The sequence below is a fragment of the Perna viridis genome, chromosome 2 (assembly GCF_037379345.1).
Source record: "Perna viridis isolate PV_CMFRI_1.1 ecotype Kerala chromosome 2, ASM3737934v1, whole genome shotgun sequence".
Classification (NCBI taxonomy): domain Eukaryota; kingdom Metazoa; phylum Mollusca; class Bivalvia; order Mytilida; family Mytilidae; genus Perna; species Perna viridis.
Genome location: NC_142446.1, coordinates 9,322,528 through 9,330,151, shown reverse-complemented (window position 1 = coordinate 9,330,151; position 7,624 = coordinate 9,322,528).

Genomic DNA, 7,624 nt, shown 5'->3' with positions numbered 1-7,624 from the left:
CATCAGCTAATATCAATTATCAATTTAATCGATATGTCAATATTGATTAATCTGGACAAACAATATTCGTCCATTAATTGTGCAATTTTCGCATCCAATAAAGAAATTAATAGAATCTTCCACAGGGGCCACAGCTACAGGACGGATCGTTAATTATATTGACTCGACGAAGATCAGCATTTAATGAACTATTTATATTTCTAAGTCTGGTATGAATTATGTTTATCTTTCTCATCCCATAATTATAATAAATGGGAGGTTTTGAAATAGGTTGTTTGATTTGCTCTTTGAAACTGTCTAAACTCCTGGAATGTCTCACGTCAGAGTTGAGTAAATTTCAATCTCTGATTGTGTTAAAAAAGAATGATTTACTAGTGCTTGCCAAACGGTGCTGTAGTACAACGTAATCATCATTGTTTCGCAGGGTATATTGTGTTACTTCACGCACTAATGGGGGTAATAGATCAATAAGATATTCTGGGGCAGTATTATTATGAATAGAAAAGAAAAGGTTGAGGCGGCGATGTTTCCGCCTATCAACTAACCGTTCCCAACCGATTTCAAAGTAAAGAGAGTCCCTGCTGGCAAACAGGGACAAACCCGTTACTATCCTGCCAGCTTCTAGTTGTAATTTTTCTAAAATATCAGATTCTAGTTCTGTACAACATTCCAAAACCTCACACGCATACTCCATTACAGGTCGAATAAACGTCAAATATATACGAGCCAAATTATCTTACTCATCACATATTAAAGCTTCTTAAGCACGCATAATTTTCTACCAACAGACTGAGCAATATTAATGAAATTTAACATTGCTGCTAAAAGTAACGCCTTGATGCTTATTGCGATGAAACAATTGTACTCTTGTTGCTACATGATTGAAGTCATCACTACAGAAGTTTTATGGTCGTCATCATGAACTCGTGGATCGTTATGGTGTATCCATCTGCACCGTGAAAACTGATTTATTCAACGGGTCATAGTTTTCCTTTCCTCGTTTGTCTACCCCGGACTTTACTTTTTATGAGCAACTCGGCGGGTGTTTTTTAGAAAAGCAGAGGACGCTTACCCTACCGGTGCACCTGGTCCATGCTCCCAGTTTTTAGCGGAGTTCGAGTTGCTCATTTGCTTTTGTTACTTTGTATGTATGATTTTAGTTACTTTATGTTTTTTGTTGTGTATGTCTGTTTTCCATGTCTGGTGTTTGTCCCTGGGTTACATTCTTTTGATTACCGCTATAACCTTGGTTCCCTTGATTACTCTTTCATTTTTTAATAATAAGCTGATATCGGTTTCAGCTATATCATCATTAATAGTAAGCAATGCTTTTGTCTTTCACCAACTATTTACGAGACCACAAACCTAAAGTTTCCAAATCGAAATATCTTCGATAGTATGAGGATGTTGAGAGGGATATGTGTCGCCTGCAAACAGCCTTGCAAGATTTAAAAGTTCGTGTCTTATATCATTGATATATGTTAGGAACAACAAGAGCCCTGGAACTGATCCCTGAGGAACTCCTGCATTGGAGTGTAAAGTTGACGGTCAAGAGTTTCCTATGGAAACACATTGATTTCTATTAATTTAATAACTCTCAAACAGTCTGTGTAAATTACCATGAAAGCCTTAAGCTTTTAATTCAACCAAAAGTCCTGCATGCCACACCCCGTCAAAGGCTTTTGAGATGTCACAAAAAACGACTGCATTTAAACCTTTATCTTCTAACGACATAACAATTCTATGATGAATTTCTATTTCGGTAGGAACCAGTCTGTATCGCCATGACTATGTTAGTTGACTGACTGAAAGTTGATATTGTTTAGGTGAACTAATGCAGTGGCGGATCCAGAGGGCGTGCAGGGGGTTGACAACCCCTTTTTATTGGAATTTTTGTCACTTTCATGTGTAGAGTTGACAAAAAAATTGCAAATAATGTCCTAGCCTCCCTTTATCTGAGGAATCTCGGCTGGTACCTCTCCTTTTCAAAGTATCTGGATCCCGCTCTGTAATGTACTAAAATCCCATTTGCTACATATTAAAAGGACATAGGTACTTACACTTAATAACTTAATTGTTTATCTTAATGTCCGTTCACAGGATTAGTGTTTTTCTGCATAAACTTAGACCCACGATCAACGTCGACTCCAGCTTTTTTTTTAAATAATTGGCTGAAAGATAATAATAAAGTTGCGTTTTCCTATTTTTTCAAGACGGCGAATCTGCCAAAAACATGGCCGCCATTACTAAAAATAGAACATATTTGTCAGACAGTAGTTTTTCGCATATATCTCCAAAACCGTTAGGTTTAGCCATATTCTTTCAATAGCTGAAATGATCCTAGCTGAAATGATCCTCATTATTAGGACTGCAAAGGTCTTCAGGATCAAAGTTGTCAGATGACTCCTTGTAAGAGTTATTGCCCTTGAAAGGGGAAAATGACTTTTTTTTTTTACAGTTTTCAGTCAACATCTTGAAAAGTATGATAGATTAAAAGAAACTTTTAATTGTTGAAATGATCCTTATGAGTCCTACCCAATACTTCTGAGTCAAAATTGTTGGACAACTTATTAAATTTATTGCCTCTGAAAGGCAAAATTGAACCAGGTGAGCAATTCAGGTTCCTGGGAGTCTCTTGTTTTGGTTTGTTTACGAGAACAGCCTTTAATCTATGATAATATGCGTACCTGCCATTACTTTGAATGTCGACGTCCGTCCAAGTTTTTTTTCAAAAAGAGGATGGTTTTCGATACTACTTTAAAGTAAGATCAGTTCTGAAACTTCCGTCTCAGTCAGTTGAAATAACGACAGTCAAAGAAAGTATTCTCAGTACACTTCTGAGGGGGAAATTCAATCAAATTTATACCATTTAAAACCTGACTTTAATATCATTTTGCATTTTGTTTTATTTGCTTAGGCAAAATATGAACGTTACCTCCGATGAATTTTTTTCCTACTTATGAAATTGAATAGAAAGAAAAATATTTTAATTTGCTTATGAGTATGGAGTCAGATTATATTACATATTCCAGGGTATTATATGGCAAGCCAAAGTGGACAAAAATCAATATTTTGTAAATCACAAAATCGATTTTTTAATATTAGAAAAGATTTTTTAATATTAGAAATTCAATTTGTAATATCATTTTTTAATATTAGAAAATACTCATTTTTGTCCATTTTGGCATGCCATAATATTAATTGTCAAAACTACACCAGTTATGAACGTATTATTGCTCTAAAACATGTTATTGCGCAAGTGATTTTAATATCAGTGCTAAAATGTGTTTATGAAATACACCTGTGGAATCGCACAATCAAACTTACATAAATGCACAAAGATGGCTAATAGAAGGTAGACTATGGGGTGGGTTTGGGTGTCCATAGAATGTCCATAGACCGCTACTCCAGCAATGCTAGAGGTTGTCTGGCAAGCTATTTTCTGACTTGGTGGGGTATGGTGGAACGGAATTCCAACCTCTTACGATGTAGGAGTACATAGACTGTCTGCTTTCATAGTTGGATAGGATTGTTGTTTCTCTGTCACATTCAACTGTTCTACTATTTCTATCTATATATTAAAGTTTATTTCTACATTAGTACAGAGAGAATATAACTAATCGGAACAACCAATTTTTACTTATTTAAAGATGAACGGAAGAACGATCTGATCTTTCCCGGCTTTCCCGGACAATGAACATGGTTTTCTTTTCCCGTATTTTCCGGACAATGAACACGTTTTTCAATAAGTAATGTGCAATAAATGTTTCTTTCTTCTTTGTTTTTGGTTTTTTTAGGACCTCTCTTTTGTCGTACCTTTCTAAAAAGTGAATTTCCTCTCTAGGAAAAGATGCTTGAAAGAAACGGAGAATGGCTGAGTAGCATGGAGGCCCTATGTTTTGCTTCCTCATTCCTCATTTTCAATACATCAGTGTTTGCCACATGATTGCTTTGATAGGGTTGTGTATTGATGATCTGTCAATATTGTTTCCTTCGTATCTGTATAATCCTACAATCTGGTTGTTACCATCAATCGAAGGATGTTCAGTCTTTGATGATGGGAATCGGCGGAAATTAAAAACTAATAAATAACAACAAAAACTAGTATTTTATTGTTAATCCATATTCCTATCTAATCCGGTTGTGATGAAATTCGTGATTTATATCTCTGATTTGTTATGTCTTGTACAGACGTTGGCGCTATGTTAGTAGCTTGGGTCTTCTGCTCTCTATTTCTTCGTAGCACAGGTATGTCCTTATCTATTCTTATATTGTTCTTCTTTTTATTTCGGGTTTTGAAATATCAGATAGAGATGCAATTTGTTTCCAATATGTAACATTCTTTATTGAATGATATTTTTTCAATTTTAATTTATTTTATTTTACTTTTCCGTTCTACCAGGAAAAACCCAAATCCCAGAAACGACTAATGTTTTGTTTCAACTGATTAATGACAACATGACACGGGATGAAGCCTCTTTCGAGTGTTCAGAAAGAGGGGGAAGGCTTGTCAATATTTATGATGAGTTAAGGAAATTCGCTGTGTCTTTCCTTATTAAATACATGACACAATCACAAATCTTGTAAGTATACCTATCAAGTCATAGTAAAAACCAAATAGTCAACAAGAATCAGAGTTTTTTTCTGGTTATATTTTCAATCAAAGACCGATGTCTTCAAAGTCGCTAACCATCAAATATTCTATGCCATTTATTTTGGCTTGCTTTCAACATCAAGGCGAATTCAATGCTCTACTAAACTGAACTCCCAATCAATCAATGATTTTCACAATAAACCCTGGCGTAGATATATATATGAACTTGGTTCAGAATTTAAAAAATCACAAATTCAGTGACAGAGCTCAAACTTGAAGATTTTAGGTCGATTTAAGGAAGACTATGCAAGGATGATGATTGATAAGATACATTCATGTTATTTTCCATTTCGCATCTTTTGACATTGTTCATTTGTACATTACTAGCAAAATAAGTGTATTAGAACTATATTTTAGTTCGTCAATTTGCAAAGATCGGCAAACTTTGAGTGAGTCCAAAATCGTACGACCGGAGTTGCGAAATGCTCTAAAATCGGGTGACTTCGTAATCATGTTTTACAATCAAAACAACTGGCAACTTCTGAATCGGAGACTAAGTTACAGAAAGCTCAATGCTTACCGATCATTTCATCTTTGAATGTAAACTTCCCGTTCTCATAAAAGTAAAAAAAAAACACAAGTAGAACACATGTGTATGGTATTAAAGAGGTACATTTTGATTTTGTATTTACGCTAGAACTGGTGGTTCTATGGCAACCATATGAAACATAAGGTGGTGTAGTAATATTTAATTATGCGAATCATATACGAATGTACAGTACTGAAATTACGAGTGTAAGAAGTCGCTAACAACATGAGTGACTTAAAAAAAAACAACAGTAGAACCGCCTGGACTTGTGTGCAGTAGCTATATAGATTATCCACTACATTGTTCATTATGCGATAATATACAAACAATTGAACATTTCACAAGAAATCTCAAGTATCACATGCCTGCTCCGAGAAACAAAATTGCATCGTCTTTTACTATAAATTTATAAAATTATTTCTTTGTCAATCGTTGTCTTTATATCCAACCACACGCAATTTTTCCCTTTTTATCACGAATATGGAAATATATCTAAGCCATTAAGGAGTCGGCCATCTGATATTGAGGGGAGGGCCTGAAAGATTTCTTCGGATCAAACTATTTATTTTTAACATATTAAAGGCTAAATTATATTTTTACATACTACAAATATCTAAGCATAATGTATAAGAGGATACTACTATTTTTTTCGCCCATTTTCAAAATATCAAAATATTGATTTTCAAAAAATGTATATATTTTTTTGTATTATTATTATTTAAAGATTCTTCCAAGACCCTTATAACCAAACGATTTTCTCCTAGTTTGGTATACATTGTAGTCGTCGCAAATCGATAAACAAACTTTTAAACCGACCAGATTCCGGCTGATCGTGTCCAAACATTTTCAAGATAATTAGTTTTTACTTTTAAATCCGTTCGAACAAAGCTGAAGACAAATTACAGCAAGTTGAAATAGACCAGTTCCAATTCTGCATTCTGCCCTACATCGTATCAATGTGTCCTACTTAATTACCATTGAACACTTTGTGTTCTTTTGGACTTCTGGAACCGGAAACTTGTAAGCATGTTCTTATAATTATTCAATTAAGCATACCATTAACCACGCAGGTAAACCCGTTTCTTCCAAAACGTTGCTTATCGCATAGAAAAGAAAAGGTTCAAGATCACGGGCTTTGTTTGTTTGTTGGGGTTTAAAGTCCGAGCAGCAATATTTCAGCTATATTTAGATCACGGGCAGTAGTGAAATGAATCCTTAGGGAATACCCCTCGTATAAATAACTCATAGAAAGATTATCAGTTCAAAGATTTAAATCACTTGGCGATAAATAACGATATCATTGAAGCATCTAAGTCAAGAATGTCTAGACTTTAATATGGATGATTGTTTCTTAAGTGCTGTTGTCGCAAATGCTTAAAATCTAGCAAGAAGTATATAAACAAACTCTTTTATCACCATAATTCGCATAGTTTCCAAGTCGTTTGGTTCCGTGATTGCAGTTATCTTCAGGTAGTCGTTTATACGTTGTCAAAATATGACCAATAGAAAGTTTATTGAAAGTTCAGCAGATCAGATGCAGTAAATAATATTTGCTATCTTAGATGTTTTTAAATGGTTTTCTGTTATTGGTAATAATATACATAAGATTTCAAAATACAAAAACCCTTAAGTTCTGGCAAACTGGTGTAACAAAATTAAAGCAAATGTTTTGCAGTCATACTTCAAATCAAGTAGTAAACCATAACTAAACTTATTATTATGTGTTATTGGTGATCAAATTGGTCACCATTTCGACAAAGACCCAAACATTAGGTTTTAGCAGAAAATTAAACTCTAGAACAGTCAGAAAACTCCAATTTTATTGAGTGTATATACGTTGTGTGGGCCCCAAAAAGCACTTAAAATAGTACATGTACACATCCATTACACTGTATACCGGTACTCTTTCAGGTAGAAAAGAATCATTTCTATTTCATTATGAACCCTCCACTTATTTTTTTTTTACCAGTAATGCACTTTAACAACTCGAAGAAGATAAAAACGTCATAAGGTATGTAATTCAGTTGTGAAAATGTGTATAGCGAAAATGAACTTTAATGCACTCAACCACGGGGCCAAATTTTGCCCCCTCAAAAAAAAAAAATAGTTAAATGTATGATGTATTTATTGTTTGTAACTTATTTTGTTTCATACCAGCTGGATTTAAAAGAGGGAAGGTCCATGGGTTGGATTTATATTTTGTTTGAAAATTGTCAATTAGCAAATATAAGCTTTGAAACCTTCCTTTTTATAAATTTATGGATCGGACCCTTCCATCTTCATAAATTTTGGACTTGCCAATTCATTCATATGGTAAAAACTACTTACATGTACCGATAGTATGTACCTGTAGCTCCCGAATCTGAGAAATCTGTATAAATAGGTTAGTTTAAAGTGTCCACTTATAAATGTTAAGCAAATAAAAAGACAGCAGTCCGGTC